The sequence below is a fragment of the Watersipora subatra genome, chromosome 6 (assembly GCF_963576615.1).
Source record: "Watersipora subatra chromosome 6, tzWatSuba1.1, whole genome shotgun sequence".
Taxonomy (NCBI): domain Eukaryota; kingdom Metazoa; phylum Bryozoa; class Gymnolaemata; order Cheilostomatida; family Watersiporidae; genus Watersipora; species Watersipora subatra.
In genome coordinates, this window is record NC_088713.1 from 23,053,219 (window position 1) to 23,072,168 (window position 18,950).

Below are 18,950 nucleotides of genomic sequence, written 5' to 3' on the forward strand. Positions count from 1 at the left end.
TGATTTTCCATGTAATAAATGTTATAAGACCAATAAAGCTCCTCAATCGAATGTTCTCCCCGCTGTTAAAACTGCAAACAATGGATCCATTAAACAAATTAAACGAGGAGAAAAAATGAAACAGACTGAAAGGCAAATAGGAGTAACTGTGAAATTCTAGTAATTTGTCAGACAAGTATGTGATATTTGTCTTTGACATTTATTTTAGTCAACTTTCATCAAGACACTTGCAATATAAAGTGAATATTTTAATAACTGATTTCAACAATTTCATTAGTTACTTAAGTGTTGTCAGGATAACACAGTTTTATTTTGAAACAGCCAAGTTTTAGTTCAAAGTTTAACATTTTTTATTCAGAGCAATTTGTGCTGCGTTAAAAAATATACTAACCGATGATCAGCCTGCCAATCACGACAAAGCATCAGATATGAATATGAAACACTTCTGCCATGTGCCAATATACAGGTATTCTCCACTAGTATTAGCTACAGCGGACCCACTACAAATTTGCCTACTGCAGTGTGCCTTCTGGTTACGATGACACTACTCTATGATATTTTGCCCTATGATGTAGACCTCGATGAATTTTTTTGCCCTCTCTAGACAAAATACTTTTCGCCAAACGATAATATCAAAAGATTCTGTCGAAATTCCAATTTGGCAGTTGGTTTGCTGATTACGTCACAATAATACCAGTGTTCCCTAATAGCATCAGCAGCAGCAACACCCCTCCCCCCATGCTGATGAGTTAACTGACGGGTTACAGTGTTAACTCAATAAACTTAACATTATCACATCTGGTTGAATCTGCTACACATTTCATACAGCTGATGGTATGGCAGACCTTACATCCCACCACTAGCGGTTGATTCTCATGCTTTGTACATATATCTGGCAGATGGGGGCATACCTTTGATAAATACTGAGCAATGGGAATTGTATGATGGTCTTCAAGTACACCATCATGTTGCTGAAATATAACCAAGCATGTTATGACAGGATACCAGGCCATGGACACTGGTGCGCTGGTCATCAATTAACTCATCAAGTTGCTAGAAAAAAGGAGCGTGTGGTTGCCATAGAATTCCTATTGTTGTAATTGGTGAGGCAAATGAAAAGATTCAAGAGATGGGTTTCAGTTCTTTTTTAATATAAATTAACATCTAGCGATATTTAAGGATACTTTTGGATGTCTGGGTACTCTGGGTAGAGAAGAGAAACTATTGAGACTCAGGTAAGGCATTGTGATGTCTATTGCTACTGCTCACAATTGTAACATATTAACATTCATATGCTATGTTTATAAACTATAATATAGCATAATCACTATTCATAGCTTTGATACCTGTGTCTATAAAATCCACTATTGTATCAAGGAGTGATGGAAAGTTGTCAAGTGCGTATATAAATAAGCGCGTATAGAGGCAAACTATGGTGCACAATTTGTATCCAAACTGCAGTTACATAAAAATACAAAGCGTAGTATTATCACCTCTAATATATTGACTGCATATTATACTTGCATATTATGTGGTTGTGTCAAATATGAGTTGATTTTAAAAGAAAATATTTTTTTTGTCTATCAGTTGATATGTTGTTTGTTGTGTTAGGCGATCTCATTGTCAAGATATTTTAATCTTAATATCGAAAAAACTTGATAGCGGTAAACATGCTCAGACCAAAAAGCATGCCCAGACTTGTCCAAAATGATAAAACGCTTGATACAACCTGTCTATATACAGTGAAACACGGATAACTCAGACTTCAAGGGACCGAGCAAAAGTGTTCGAGTTATTAGAGCGTTCAAGTTATCAGGACAGTCATAAGTGCACGTATTTATCAGTAGATACATGTATATATACAAACTATATATCAATCAAAAGCATAGATTGCTTGTTGCAAGTTGAAGGGTCTCTCGTGTGAAGTTTTAAATATTTTTAATCAGAAAGTATAGATATTTTTCTATCACTTGAGATTTGTTTGTTGCTTTAGGTGATGTGACTGCCAGGACGTTCTCAGATTAAAATTGGCAAAACTTGATCGCGGTTAAAACGCTCAGAAAAAATACATACGTATTTTTCTACCGAGCGTTTTAACCAAGATCTATTTTGCAATAAGTCAGTTATTACAAAACTGCCTTACTATTGAAAACCCATTATCAATGTTGCCGATATTACTTTAAAGTTATCCAAATTTTACCTCGCTTTTCTTGCTTTCGGAGGGCTTATCGCTAAGCGGATGTTTGGTAAAATTTGATTTTTGCAAACCTTTAGAAAAGTCGTTAATGAAAATATTTGCCGATGTTGGTAATAACGAGGCCTAAGAACTACTAAAAGTCGATGTTTATCTCTATGGCTTGGAGTAAAGTGATATTCTAAAGCGATAGTAACAACCGTCTCGATAGCCGTTTGGAAAAAACTGTTCGAGTTAACGGAGTTTCGGTCGAGTTATCAAAAGCCATTTATCATTGCGTGGGAACGGACCAAGCAAATCCATTCGAGTTAACCATGTGTTCGATGCACCCGAGGGCGATTTATCCGAGTTTCACTGTATCTCGTATTTACATCAGCTATTGCAACAAATGTCTAGTCCTACGCGGCTCTATTGGCATATATTATATTTTGTATTTACTCATGTTGGCTAGAATAAAATTTTAAATCCAGCTACAGATACATTATTATGAATGTTTCAAACGCCTCAAATAAGGGAAAATGAAAACTTGTCATATTAACTTTCTCTAAATACTGTAAAAGTTTGAGTACCGACTACCAATTCTACTGGTCTACTGTAATTAGGTCATCGAGTTAGCTTATTTCATCACAGCCTTTGTATCGGCTAAGTTTTCAGCTGCTACATGCACGCCGGAAACTAGCTATTAAATAAAATAGACACGCCGCCATCTTTAGAAATAACATGTTCGAATATATGGCAAAACCAACCGCATCCCAAAAAGTCATGTTTAGTCTACGTTATTTAGTCATTATTAGTATCAATTTGTAAAAAATTTTACTGGTCCCATTCGATTAGTTAATTCAAGTACAAAACAAATGGTTTTATGAGTTGACCAAGGTAGTGAACGCAAAACAACGTCAAGTTCGTTGAAATCGATTAACCCACCGATTCTGGCAAAGGGTTGATAAAACCATTCCTGCACCTGGTTGGCGGTTTGTGGACTCAGCTGTTTTCACCTAGTAAGGTGGAGCATAAAATATTTTGAATTTAATATTTAGTCCATTGGAATTGAGTCAAGCTATTCAAAAGTACTTGTCATTAGAGCTCTGATTGTCTTCATAAATCCTTCTATTCGTGAAGATTTCAGCACAAACGATAACAGGGCTATAATGTACTCAACATTTTCTGCAAATCATGTTTGCATTGCCTTCAACAATAATATTTTATTATATAATTTTTACAAGCCAAATTTACAATTTTTTTATTATTGTAAAGCTAAGAATTGTAATGGCAGAGACCTTAATTTACTACGTGTGTATCTCTTACATACCTCAAGGTGCTTCATGCAAAACTTTCTGGAGCAATCTGTGCAATATGACACAGCCTGATGCTTGTTTGGACCCTTCTTGACACAAGTGTCACATAATTGTGCATTATCAAAATCTGGTAGCATTTCAGGGGACATTTTATACACTTTGCTAAAAATCAGAAATGGTAAAAAAATACTTTCCAAAAATAATGTAATAAAATAACATTATAAATACTGTTACAACAATATATTGTGTCATCCTATAAGTTTATTAGGCGCTTGCTTCAATAGATATGCTATCATAATAAAACTATAATTGGCAGCTCAATTCTTATCAATTTAGATCAATTTGCTAATTAAATAATATCAATTATCTATAATATTATTAACCATCTTTCATCCATCTGTTGGCTGCTATTAATGTCACAAAGCAATATTTATTCCCTGATTGGTACAATTATTTAAAGATTTGGTAGGCAGCTGATTAGCTCAGTTGGTTAGAGTGTCAGCCTGATAATCAGCATGTCAGGTACTCAAGCTCCATGTTGACCAACATTTTAGTCATCTCATAACTTGTGTGTACATAATATTGAGATTGACTGAAAGTTGGCAAAATAAAACAACTGCCAAACAAAAATAAAAATGAATCTCCAATAAGTTAACTTCAGATTAAAGTTACAATGGAAGTTGTAGTCTGTCTATAAGAATTATGAAAAAACAAACTAATTTCGACCGATCGAATTTTTGTAAATCCTTTCTCATTCGTTCAATAAAAATATGTACAAATGAAAGGCATGATAGCTATCTTCAGCTTGCGTTTTATCAATATTCAACACATCGCGTTTGTATGTATTGTCAGCTTTTTGGGTCTATTCAAATCAAGCAAATGCTAACTTACTAAAACATGTAAAGTAACTAACAACCTGTCCTACTAGTTGTTATCCCTGAAGAGTAAAATGATTGGATGAAAAACTTCAACAACAATAACCATTTAAAGCGTTTACATGATCAATAGATGAATGTATATTTTCTTCCTGTTTACTCTTACATGTTAAATATTTTAAATGTTAACATGGCGGTATTGTTGAACATTACTTACCCACAACTTTGCAAACCACACCAGAAAATCTCATTCTCTTTGTAGTGTGATGTAAGGCATGGCATGCAGTTTATGTGCCCACATGGCAGCTTCTTCGGATCGACTATTTTATCTTTTTTTAAACCACAAAACTCGCATTCGATGTCCTCTGCTGCACAAGCCATTGCTTCAAAAAAATAACAACAATACAAGATAATTTAAAAGCTCAAAAGATGCAAATTTTTAATCCTTAGAATAAAATTTTAAGTGTTACATTATAAAAATGCTATTAACACAAATAAGTGTTGGACCTAACAAAAAAACTAGTGCACATCAATGCCATTCCCCAGAAATGTATTAGAAAACTCTTCCTTATCGTTATAGAAAACCATCCCATTTTCCGCAGAAGGGAGCAGAAGTTGAAACAGTTCCTACCAGTTTCGTAATGATTAACTGATAGCGTTTTCATACTATTTGTACTTATAACAAAAATATTTCATTTTTGGTAATAACCCTGGATATTTTATAGCTAAAAACACGGTTTTGGAGACTAGCGAGGCAATCTTGTCTTCGTGACCATAAAAGGTAACTTCTATGGTGGAACAAAGATGTATAAATTACCAATAGAAATCCTGTGGACAAAATAACATCTGAATGTGAGATGAATCTTTAGTGGTATTTGCTACATGTAATACATTAAAAAGGCACATTATAACCTCAGAAATGCTCAAAATCATATTGATTCACAGTAAAAATAGGATAACTCCTAGTAGTACAAACTGAGCTTGTCATGACTAATCAGCCTACAATTAAAAGGTTGGTGATTGGTTTACCAAAGTGGTGATTGGCAGATCTTGACATGACAGAATGAAATTAATTGCACAAAAAGTACCAATTTCTTAAAAAAAACTTGTGCCATCTAGAATGTTCTATAAAAAGCTGCACTCATGTCTCTAGAATGATGTTGATGAACAAATTCAAAATTTCTTTTTCACACTTTTCTAGATAGTACTTGAATACACGCCTAACACAGAATGAGTAGTTTGTCAGTAAAACCAAGTTTTGTTCCCCAGTGTGAAATAGTTTGTTGTCGGCTTATCTTATCACATTAAATAACAAGGCTGCTGCAAAACGTTTAGTTTTTTATAATAAAATGCAAGCTTTTGAGCCAGCAATGCTTTCAGCATAGTTAGCAAACAAAAGCAATATATGTACTTGGCCAAATTTTAATAATTTTCGGTAATATTTTGGTATGAAAATGTCTCCATAACGCGAGACATTCGGCGAGGGAAGCCAGACCACAAAATAAGCATACAATATGTACAAACAACAAAACACCCAAGTCAACAAAGTATACAATGACTAAAATCCTAACAAAAACCGATTGAAAATTCTGAAAAGTGAAGGAATCAATCATAGAAAAAAGTCAATCGCCCTACTAGAGATCCACCACAAACATCGGAGACGAATCAGGTGATTACACGCGGATGACTATATCGATTACATAGTGATAAAACTTATTTAAGGTCAACACCTGTGTTATATAAACGTGTGTACTCACATGCGGTTGATGCCAAGAAGGAAGCTCTCTCAATCCTCCGACTCCTTTATACTCCCGTAACCTCTTGTACTTCCTGTAACCGCTCGTACTTCCCGTGACCTCTCGTAACTACCTGTAACTACCATGACCTCGGGCATTAGCGTAGCCCGCGGCCCACCAGCTCGATTATACAACATGCCCTTTTTCTTTTCTCTTTTTGTATGGGCCACTAACCTTCCAGAAATACATTGGGACTCATTCATCAACTCACCTTGCTGGTGAAGTTTACCTTACGCTTTAACCCAGGTCTTCCTCCATCAACACCTCCTGCGTACCATCACTCCCGAGCAACCCGGGGCTGCTGTTGTACTCGGCCGCACTACTCTCCTGATCTTCCACTCTCACTGTTGTATAAATCAGTGTACTCTTCTCGCTACTGCCAGCTCCATTGCCAGTCTGCACTGGCTTTTCCACCACTCTGACCTTCGCCGCTACCAATACTTTTACCGTGACCACTGTCACTACCAACACTCCTTCCACCAACCCTGACAAGCCCGGAGTCTTTTGGTTGGGTCAGTAATGACTCCTCAACCTCATCTCCGTCTCTTCCGTCTTTACCTCGCTCTCCCCAATAAGAGGCAGGCTCGACAGGCTTCCTGTGGGAGGTCTCCACCTGGGCCGTAACCGGCTGCACAGGGGATGGCACCACAGAGCTGGGAGTTGGCATAGGCCCAGACCTATCTAGCTCGACCTCACCTGCAACCAGTGCAGGTCTGCTACTAGCAACTCTCCTCTGAACCTCGGCTAACTCCTGCACCACTACCCTGAATGCCTTGACATTTTCCAACTCCATGACTGCTGCCTCCCGTTTGGCTTTCAGCTTAGCTAATTTCTCCTTCGACTTCCTCCGCACCTCCCTTTCCTCTCTTTCAATCTCTGCTACCTTTTTCTCATGACCTTCTCTGTCCAACATTCCATTGCTGGATACCTCGGCTAAAAAAGAGCAAACCTTTTCCATTACAGACACTGGTTTAGCTACTTTCTCAGCACCTTCCCTTACCTCATCGTGACTCTGTTCTCTATCACACCCCATAGACACTTGCACATCTCTGGTGCCTTGGGCTGTCCCCTGTTGGCTACCAATTTCCACGTATTCGCTACTCTTCACTTCCTTGGTATTGCAAGTCCACCAATCTTGCCCTGTGTGACCTCTCTTAACTTCGCTCTCTCTATCAGACTTATTTGTCAGGTTTTGCAACTTGACATCATCTGAAACATAACTTGACCCAGCAATAATGGTTCTTGACGAAAACGGCTTAACTGGCTTATTACTTCTACACTCCTTAACAGCCTCAAACTTACTTTCGCATACCGCGTTTACAACAGCAAATAATTTAAGCTGCCTTAACTCAGTTATGCCCAAGAAATTTGTTCTCAACCCTTTCACCACATATACCTCTGTCTCCATAACTCTATATTTACTTTCCAACTGAACGCCTGCTTTACCGACTACTCTTAGTTTACGACCATCTATTCCCGCCAAAACAGTAGATGGCTCCTCTAGCCGTAGGTTCAGCCTTTCGGCCGTCCCCTCGGTTACAGTCGACACCTCTGCCCCAGTATCAAACGTAAAATCAACGTTCTTCCCATTGACCTTCAAAACCTGTACAATTCTCCTTTCTAGTCAACTGTCATCCTCATACTTATCCCTAGAACCAGAGAACCTGACACTTCTGCCCTTACTACTATCTTGGTACCTCTCCTTATACTTCTCCCCCTCAAACCTATCCATACTGTTGTCCCTGTACCTGCCAAATTTGTCTCTAATCTCGCGGGGGCTTCCTCGGCCCCTGTACCTCTCCCCACTACTGTCCCTGCTACCATACCGCTCGTAGCTATTATCTCGACTACCTCCTGACCTCCTGCTACTACCTCGGCCGTCATAACCTACTTCTCTCCTATCCCTACAATAACGGGATACATGTCCTTGCTGTCCACAACAAAAACATTTAATGGAGGGACAACTCCTCATCTCATGCCCACTACGTTTGCAATTGTAGCATACTCTACCTCCACTGCCTTCTCTACTGCTTGCTCTATATCTAGAGACATGCCTCTCCCTGCTATTGTCTCTATACTTTCTACTGTCACCGTCCTTGTTATACTCCCTGCCTCTTGTCCCATATCTACTAGCACCTTGCTCTTCACTACCATAATACTCTCTACTACTCCTCGGGCTACCCCTAGGGGAAGATCTACCTGCTGACTCATAACTTCTATCTCTATCATTACTCCTGTACTGCACTCGGCTATCAAACTCTGATACCTTAGCTACTTCTCTCTTAACCTCACTCTTTAAATCGGTACTTCTACCCTCACCTCTCAAAAATCTATCAGAGCTGTCGGCCATTTCTCGAGCCCTCAATGCCTCCTGCAATAACGCCCAAGTAAGATTGGCATTCTTCATTAACTCTCTGCTTACTTCTCTATTTCTCAACCCGTTAACCGCCACAATAAGAGCAAACCTTACCCTATCATTATCGTTAGTCACCTCTGCATATCTGCTCAAACTCTCTACCCGTTGTAAAAACTCTCTATCACTTTCCCCAAGTGTCTGCCTAGCCGTAAGGAACTTATGCCCCTTTACGAACATACTCTCCTGTCTACCATAATAACCCTGTAAAACCTCCACTGCCCCTTCATAAGTAGAATTTACGCCATCTACGTTAAACCCTGCACCTCTCAATACTTCTCTACCACTGTGCCCAATAGCTCTCAATAGTGGCACTAACCTAGCTCTACCTCTCATAATAGGGCGCCTATTTTCACCTTCACCTTCGTAACCTCTTCTCTCTACAGCACTCTCTATACATAAATTCATCTCCTCTATGAATCTCTCCCACGACCCATCACCGTGCTCCCCAAACACCAGCTTCGGAAACCCACTCTCCATCTCTACCCGATACAATATCTCCCTCGCCACGAATACACTCTACCCCACTCGTATAATTAGTGTAACTCCCACCTCCGAATATGTAATAAATAATTGCACCTCAACAACACTGCTACTACACCTCACAACACTACCCTAATAAATAATTGCACCTCAAAAACACCGCTACTACACCTCACAACACTACCCTACCTCACGTTACCTCACCTACACGCCCGTGAAAGGGTCTATACAACCGTTTAACTTACCCGCAACCAGAAAAATTATCGCTATTGATAACACAAAAGGAAAAAAATCAGAGCTTCGTCAACTGCGCCATGTTATATAAACGTGTGTACTCACATGCGGTTGATGCCAAGAAGGAAGCTCTCTCAATCCTCCGACTCCTTTATACTCCCGTAACCTCTTGTACTTCCTGTAACCGCTCGTACTTCCCGTGACCTCTCGTAACTACCTGTAACTACCATGACCTCGGGCATTAGCGTAGCCCGCGGCCCACCAGCTCGATTATACAACAACCTGTACAGCTTATTGCATTCTGTAACCGTAAATTGGTTGAAATGTTCTGAACACATCGGTGAAGGCTTATACTTACTGCTAGAGCTTTCAATCCGAAGGAATTCTAACGTTCCGCAAACGTTTCTACAACAATAATGCTACGGACAAGCGTTTCCCAGCAACAAGGCGGAAGTCCTACAGCGTTCGATACCGTTTACGACAATCCTTTAAACGAAATTGCTGCGCATGTGCAAGAAGTTCATTGTTGAGATACTGATTAGTCTAACGAAACGTCAACAAAAACTAATCCTGTTGGTGTAGTTGGTGCGTTTACACTGGCCGACACCGACTCCGATTAGGTGCCAATACCCCGACTCAGACAGGTACCTCCGACATTTCACGTATGGGTGCCGACACCGACTCCCACTTTAAGGTCCGGCCACACGTAACGAATTATTCGTTCAATTTGACCGAATCCACGAATTTCACAGAACTCACAGATTTATTCTGCCGAATATCATAGATTCGTCTGAGCTGTGCATGCACACCGAATTCGTTAACGAAACGCTTTTAATTGGCTAACTAATTTTTTTAGCGAGCACGATTCTAGCAGCTTTGACAATTGGTATAGTCCAAGACACGTACGACGGCACACAATCAAAGTATCGGCGCGATATGACCTGATACATACGATGCAACTGCCTATATGCGCTAGAGATAGCGACTGTTTTGCGACGGAGCTTTTGCTGCATAAAAAGAAATTATTATTATTGAAAAAGAAATAATTCATAACTTTTAAAATATCTAAAAAAAAAATTCTAGATACACGATGAGAAGTTCCTGTCATGGTGAACCAACGAGAGAGAACCAACAATAGCGCATATAGGCAGTTGCATCGTATGTATCAAGTCATATCGCGGTGAAACTTTTATTGTGGGTCGTCGTACGTGTCTTGGACTATATCACTTGTCAAAGCTAATAGAATCGTGCTCGCTAAAAAAATTGGTTAGCCAATTAAACGCGTTTCGGTAACGAATTCGGTGCGCATGCACAGCTCAGACGAATCTATGATATTCGGCAGAATAGATCTGTGAATTCTGTGAAATTCGTGGATTCGGTCAGATTGAACGAATAATTCGTTACGTGTGGCCGGACCTTTACATTGCAACGATCAAACGATTTTTGTCGGTACCAACAGCCAATCACAGCGTTTCGCCGTTCTGACCTTCACCCGACCACGCGAAGACGATTACACATAAAAATCAACGCGCTTGATGTGGAAAATTATATACTAGTACTACACTACTACTACTGCTCCTACTACTACTGCTAGAAGCAACTACTGAATGCCAAGCAATGAATGAATGATGAGGCAATGAAAATCCGAGCAAAGAACTGTACGTGCAGTTCTTTCGTCCGAGTAATTATAATAAATAAAATGAATAATGAAGAAGATTGAATGGTGAATGTATATTTGTGGTAGTAGTAGTGCGATGGACGCCGGGCCAACACTTTACACTTCTTGTAATTATTTGTTTGTATATATTTTATATGTCTGTAAATATTTTATTATATGAGTTGTCCTTTTTATTCTCTCTTTATTGCCTTTTTATTGTTGGCCTTGTTACTCGTTATGCTATCAATTGTCGTCGTTTATGTTGTCATATCAACGCACTAGCGGGCCTAATAATTGGCCATTTAAACATTGCTAGCCGGTGTTCTCACTCGGTCCCGTTAGCCGGAACGGGCAATTTTATTGTATATAAGGGAGCAACGCTCACTTAGTGGACAGAGCAAATGTCCGTACGCTCCTCAGATAGTGAATTTCCTTCGCTAATAAAACATTGAATGAAATCACACGCAATTTATTTCTGTATGACATAATCTAAATCGTGCCAAGTAAGGGCCGGCAAATTTCTTGACAGTTGTATTTACAGTCGTACTAGTAGTAGAACTAGTAGTAGTCGTACAACTGGCTATTCACTTTTAATTAATTTAAATTAAAGAAAAAATCTTGGATTTTTTGGTACTCTCGTGTTCACATCGTTGCTAGCCATGCTGGTTCACTATTAAAAAGAGAACGAGGGAAAGTTTAATGACAGTCTTCTAGCCTCTCATTAAACCTAGCCCTTTAGTTTCATAAACTTAGCACTGTCATTAAAGCCTAGGCTCATTTAACCAGAGGCTCCTAGCTTCTGATTGGCTGATGAGCGTCCGACTTGTCGGTGCAACCGGGCACTGCTGGGTAGCTCCGACACCGACTTTTAGATCGGTGCCGACACCGATTTTTCTGTTCACACCTACCGACACCGACTCATCAAATTTGTCTGTGCACGACAAAATCGGTGACAAAATCGGCCAGTGTAAACGCACCATTATTAGACGTCTGATCATAATTTGTGTTTTAGGAAACCAGGACTACGTTTGACGGCGAGCTGTATTCTTGCGTTATGTAAACGACCGCAAAACGACTGTTCGAGCAATCTGTTACTAGGAGGTACCTTTCTCAAACCCGTGGACATCCGTTGGCCGGTCATCTGCTTACAAAAAGCGCTGCTCTCTTTCTTGGAATTCGCTGTGAACCTCACAAATTAATACATGCAAATTTTGTAAAGAAATAAGCTAGTTTGCGTTAATAACATTGAATGCCAATCGTGATTTGGAAAGAGTAACGGATAAAAAAGTAAGTCGGTCTATTCTCATAGACTTCCTAACCTTTTCTTCTTGGGTATACGCTGTTGTATTTTATCGTGGTTCATTTACAATTGATTAGACATTTACTGGGTACATGCTTCGTGAATTGTTATCCAAATGCGTATGCATGTTTTGTTTAACTATTTATTATATTTGCTGTGTAATTGGATACGATTGTAGGGTCCGCATCAATATTTTTTTCAGGAGTCGTACAAAATTTGCATTGCGTGGAATTTTTGTGCAAAACCTATATCTTTCGTTTGCTTTCAAAATTTATTTTGGTGCTAGTTTACCTATAAAACCATTACTTTTATTCAAAGTTTTTTTTAAGTGACTAGCAATTGGTTAGAGGTTTTAAGGGTACATGTTTCGTGAATTGTTGGCCAAATGCTTAAGCATGTTTGGCGAATTATAAAATTCAATGTGAATTCAATGACCTGCCAGATGCTTTAAACTGTCCATCAACATCTATACGCTTATTTGCCGATGATGCCATCCTTTACAGGCCTGTTAGTTGCCTGTCCGACAGCCAAGCATTGCAGGACCAGTTGAGCAGAGTTGCTGCGTGGGCCGGATCTTGGCAGCTAAAATTTAATGTAGCTAAATGCACATCCACGTCAATGGAGCCGGTTAAATTTTTGCATACATACAGTTATGGAGGCACTCCGCTTATTTCATCACATTCCTTTGTATACCTGGGCATACAGGTTTCTAAATCGCTCAATTTTAGTGATCATATAAATTTTATTATGCGTAAGGCTAATGCCACCCTTTACATGCTTATGCAAACTCTCAAAGGAACTTCCCATGCTGTTAAGAGAACGGCTTATTTTAGTGTATGTCGTCCTTTACTGGAGTATGCTTCAGAGGTGTGGAATCCACATTTTATGTACATCATTAGGGATTTAGAAGCCATAAACAGAAGAGCGTTCAGATGGGCAAACGGTTTTAGAAAGTATGACAGTATTACATCTTCAATGGAAAACATGTCTTGGCACACTCTTGAAGAGAGAAGATGCACTAAGGATAAAAACACTTTACTGAAAATTTTAAATCAAGACCTTATGGTCGATTTTAAAAAGTTTACACTGTGCAACTCCGCCTATTTTACTCGTTGGTCTAATATTAGGCACACTATTAATACAGATGCCATGAAGTTCTCATTTTTTAACCGAGTCATGAAGTTTTGATATATATATGGAACAAGCTCAATAGCAGATTTTATTTAACTCTCGATTTTACAAGAATATCTGATCTCTTTTATCGTTATAGTCGCATCTTGTCTCTAAAGGCTTATCGGGCCACAAGAGATATTTTATCGAGATAGATAGATAGAATTTCATGCGCAGTTAAAGTTAAAAGGTTAAGCAAAACCTCTATTTGCTAATATCATACACGATATGTTCATTGCAGCTGAATATTTGCGATGCCATGAGAGGGGAGGATTTCCATCAGTGCAAGCTGTCTATTCTCTCAGCTCTTTAGAGCTTAAATACAGCGAATCATCAGATCTCACAGATATATGGCTGTTGGGCATACCTTATCCTACGGGTAATCTTTAGTTGTCCTTCCTCTCAAATCATCTTAATGCCGCTTTCAACCTATGATACTAGTATTATTAGTTTTCCAATATTCCTCGTCTTCTATTGTTTTTCTAGATGCTGCTATGTAATTCAATTGTTTAGCATATCATCTGGGAAATGGGAGGTTACGATATCAAATCATCTGCGATACGGATTCTTCATTCTAAGTTTTAATAGCTATTGCTGGACAGGCAAACATCCGAACAGATGACAAACTTTTGAGATTCATATATATATAAAGATTACTATCTCATCGCTTACAAACATGACAGTCTAAATAGTGATTAGAGAATGCTGTATATCTCCATAGTTATCATTCAATCCTCTCATAGTTATATGATCCTGTTGACAGTTCAAGCACTTGTACATCTTCCATCTCCAGAGATGTTCTTCCTGTTGAGCTGTATATTGTCTTCTATTCCTCTCTAGTACCATCTACACTGTACGTGTCTCCACTCCTGTTCTATTCTTCTAAGAGCCTTTGATTGTCAGGTCTGGGTCTCTGCTACTCACTAGCTGACCAGCTATTGGTAAGTTGTGGATTATTTTGTGTTATTTAGATGTCATGATGGAACCATTGTGTGAATAGTAAATCTGTGTATATTTTGTTTTGTTAGATGCTTCATAAAAAGGTTAGATAACTCCTAAATTTATCTTCACTTTAACCATTTCATGACCAAGCTATCCTGATTCGTTGTCTGTCATTAGCTTATTATGGTTGATCTGTCATGTTTTATATGTGCGTACTTGATCTTTTCAATTCTCTATTTCATCAAGTTCCGTCAGTTTCTATTATTAACTCTTATAATTACAGCACTATTTTGAAGACGTTGAAAAAGTTTTTAAGCTGATCTATTCATTTGCATAGCAAAAATTAAATATTGCATCGAAATAACCAATATTAACAAGATGGAGTCCACTGGTGTTATGAATTGGTGGTATAACTTTAGAATTTGCAGGAGTACTTAGTTTATAGTATATTCCATCTTCTTACTAGTTATAGTTATACCATGTTTCAATCACTCACTCTACACTCAACCTGCTCATTGCCAAATCTTCACATTTATTTTTTTTAAGTACTTTAAGCGTTCCTACAACAGAAAGTTCTTACGTTCCTATAAGAACAGTGAAGTACATGTTAATTGCCTGATTCGGTCCAAGATCTTTCCAAACTCACCTCTTTAGCCATGCGAAAAGGAAAAACTTAACTCAACTTTTTTAATTTGTGGGCTGTATAGTAACTGCCATATAAGCGGTTTGCATCAGCAAATTTTCTCCCTTTTATGATCAATATCACTGGTTATATAGACCATGATTGTAGTAATTTTACAACGAGGAGATGAGAACTACACATTTTCTGCATTGATTTACAACGTTTTGCTTATTTGTTCCAATCAGTATGGTCTATTCTGCAAAGTAAAACTAATGACACATTTTGTTATTGGTTCTACAATAAAGCAAAACGACAAAATCTTGATGTTTATTATAAGCTAGACCCTTGCATAGAGAGGTCAAGGTTATAATAAAAGATAACTTTCGACGATACTTCAACTCTTGACATTCAGATTAGTAGATCGCTTTAACACATGCGCTAGTCAACTGCCTTTAAGTATTTATGAGCAATTTGCACAGCTGTCCTATTCTCTGTTTTATCTACACATTTGACGATCTATCCCAACAAATTAGTATGTCGCGAAAGATATGTATATAATAAATATCACGCTACACGCACGTATATAACAATATTACGCTATATGCATGTTGTTTTTCCTCCGCAAGTGCGGTGAGATAAACTAACATTCTAATTGAATATGAAAACTCGACCGACTTGACACTTTACGTTATACAAACATTTTTAAATAGTATGAAGTGGAAACTAAATAAAATTTCTACGTTATCCGGAATTTATGTTATAGGATATATACATTATAGGAGTGTCTAATGTATCTGATATACACATTATATGAGTGTCTACTGTATAGGAGTGTCTACTGTATAGGAGTGTCTACTGTATAAGAGTGTCTACTGTATAGGAGTGTCTACTGTATAGGGGTGTCTGCTGTATAGGAGTATCTACTGTATAGGAGTGTCTACTGTATATGAGTGTCTACTGTATAGGAGTGTCTGATGTATCTGATATATACATTATATGAGTGTCTACTGTATAAGAGTGTCTACTGTATAGGAGTGTCTACTGTATAGGAGTGTCTTTTGTATAGGAGTGTCTACTGTATAGGAGTGTCTACTGTATAGGAGTGTCTACTGTATTGGAGTGTCTACTGTATAAGAGTGTCTATTGTATAAGAGTGTCTACTGTATAGGAGTGTCTACTGTATAGGAGTGTCTACTGTATAGGAGTGTCTACTGTATAGGAGTGTCTACTGTATAAGAGTGTCTACTGTATAGGAGTGTCTACTGTATAGGGGTGTCTGCTGTATAGGAGTGTCTACTGTATAGGAGTGTCTATTGTATAGGAGTGTCTACTGTATAGGAGTGTCTACTGTATAGGGGTGTCTGCTGTATAGGAGTGTCTACTGTATAGGGGTGTCTACTGTATAGGAGTGTCTACTGTATAGGAGTGTCTACTGTATAGGAGTGTCTACTGTATATGAGTGTCTACTGTATATGAGTGTCTGATGTATCTGATATATACATTATATGAGTGTCTACTGTATAGGGGTGTCTACTGTATATGAGTGTTTACTGTATAGGAGTGTCTACTGTATAGGAGTGTCTACTGTATAGGAGTGTCTACTGTATAGGAGTGTCTACTGTATATGAGTGTCTGATGTATCTGATATATACATTATATGAGTGTCTACTGTATAAGAGTGTCTACTATATAGGAGTGTCTACTGTATAGGAGTGTCTTTGGTATAGGAGTGTCTACTGTATAGGATTGTCTACTGTATAGGAGTGTCTACTGTATAAGAGTGTCTATTGTATAAGAGTGTCTACTGTATAGGAGTGTCTTTGGTATAGGAGTGTCTACTGTATAGGAGTGTCTACTGTATAGGAGTGTCTACTGTATAGGAGTGTCTACTGTATAGGAGTGTCTACTGTATAGGAGTGTCTACTGTATAAGAGTGTCTATTGTATAAGAGTGTCTACTGTATAGGAGTGTCTACTGTATAGGAGTGTCTACTGTATAGGAGTGTCTACTGTATAGGAGTGTCTACTGTATTGGAGTGTCTACTGTATAGGAGTGTCTACTGTATATGAGTGTCTACTCAGTATGAAAAAAACAACAAAAATGTTATCATTGTTGTACAGCAGACACCCCTGTACAGTAGACACTCCTATACAGTGGACACCCCTATACAGTAGACACCCCTATACAGTATAGACTCTACTGTATAGGAGTGTCTACTGTATAGGGGTGTCCACTGTATAGGGGTGTCTATTGTATAGGGGTGTCTATTGTAAAATACGGTGTGCACATTTATGCAAATCATTTTAAAATCTGCACTAGAAGGGAACTCCTTTTCCTAATCAACTTTTACCATCAAGTCTGTTGGTCCTAGAACAGTAAACCGTCATAACAATATCATAACAATGAGGCCACCTTGACTAGTCAAGGTGAGAAATAGTCAAAACATGGGACATAAACAGAAACATTCATAATATATTACAGAAACAATAATAAATGAATTGGAAAAAAAGTTATTTAGTTATTAGATTTAGCTCATGACATCAGCTACCAGTTGCTATCTGACTGCTGCTTCCAGTTTGACATTTCAGCTTCATTTTGTTTCTCAAATTCTTCTACACTGCCTGTTGATGAATTTGACAGCAGCAAGCTAAGATCGCACCCCTATTATACTAAATAAAATAATTATTACTAATAACTAATAGTCTCACTTTTATTAAGGAATATTTAAACTGACTTAGCTTGCTCTTTATTAGTTTTTGTTTTTAATTTTCAAAAACAATTTTTTCTAGAGATTTTAAACCCTCAAAGTTAGAAATTTGAGTTTTGTTATGAGTGTTTGCTGAAATTCTCCGTCGTATGTTTGAAAGTTTGTAGAGGTTTGACTTAACTATAAAGATAGGCTTAGTTGGCACTGTTCAGGCTGCTATATGGTAGCTTTGATTCCTTCTGTTACAGAAGGAGGAGGAGGCGGAGCCGACAGCTTAGCTCATCTGAAAAGAGCTAAAGAAAATGAAGAAACTGAAGCTATTTGAGGAGCAGTTGGATGCTCTGAAGGCTGAGGACCAGTTTACCCTCTCTCAGTTTACACAGGCCGATAAGTCGAGCAAGTCATGTAATCTCCTTGACAATGCCCTTGACATTAAGGTTAGACTCCATTGCTCCTCAGTCATATTTAACCACAGTGGTGACCGTCATTCTGGAACATCTTATAGTAAACATGTTATTTCTTATTAATTCATAGTTTGTTAAATAGTCATTTGATGAATTATGTCATTATGTGCATAAATGGAAATTTAAGGATGTTTTACATATGAATATTTGTTATAATAAGACCCAAGTATGTTTGTTCGAAGACATGGTTAGATGTTGAAAAAAAATTATATCGCCCAAGATTCACAGTAGGACATTCGGATTAACAGCTGAGGACGCTGCCACTCGCACCAATCAACTCCCTTGTAGCATTTAAGAATACTTGTGCACATAGTTATTACACATGACAATCTCTCACAGCTCCCGAGACCACCATAGTTGTAGTCTTATTAAATATCGACTGATATTTGCCTCCTTAGCCTGGTTTTGGTGTAACTTGGCAGTATCTGTGCATTACAGCAAATTCATTAAAAATAAGTTTATATTTATACACAAAATTGACTAAATTTTAGCATTGTTGTTGAGCATGCATAAATACACAGCTATATCAGGGTAGTAAATTGGTGGCCTCTGGGTAGGAGCAGTGTCTTAGTTGCCAAGTATTTATTGTTAATCAAAGGAAAGGATAAAATGTGTGCCCGATGAATAGATTACGTTTTTTGAGAATATTCAGTGACATACAGAATGGCTGCAAAACTTGCTGTTCAAATCTTTACTATAGTACAAACCGTATCCATCCTTCTGTCTAAAGCATGGCTAAGGGGTAAAGCCTGGTTCCTGTGTACGCCCCAAGCACCTGCAACATCGCTGCCAGGCTAT

At 38.2% G+C, this 18,950-nt stretch overlaps 2 pseudogenes; one reads left to right on the top strand and one right to left on the bottom strand.

The window, feature by feature from the left end:
- Positions 1-18,950, bottom strand: part of LOC137398130 (ATP-binding cassette sub-family F member 1-like) — a 743,032-nt pseudogene that overhangs the window by 551,809 nt on the left and 172,273 nt on the right.
- Positions 17,991-18,950, top strand: part of LOC137398766 (ATP-binding cassette sub-family F member 1-like) — a 28,228-nt pseudogene continuing 27,268 nt past the window's right edge.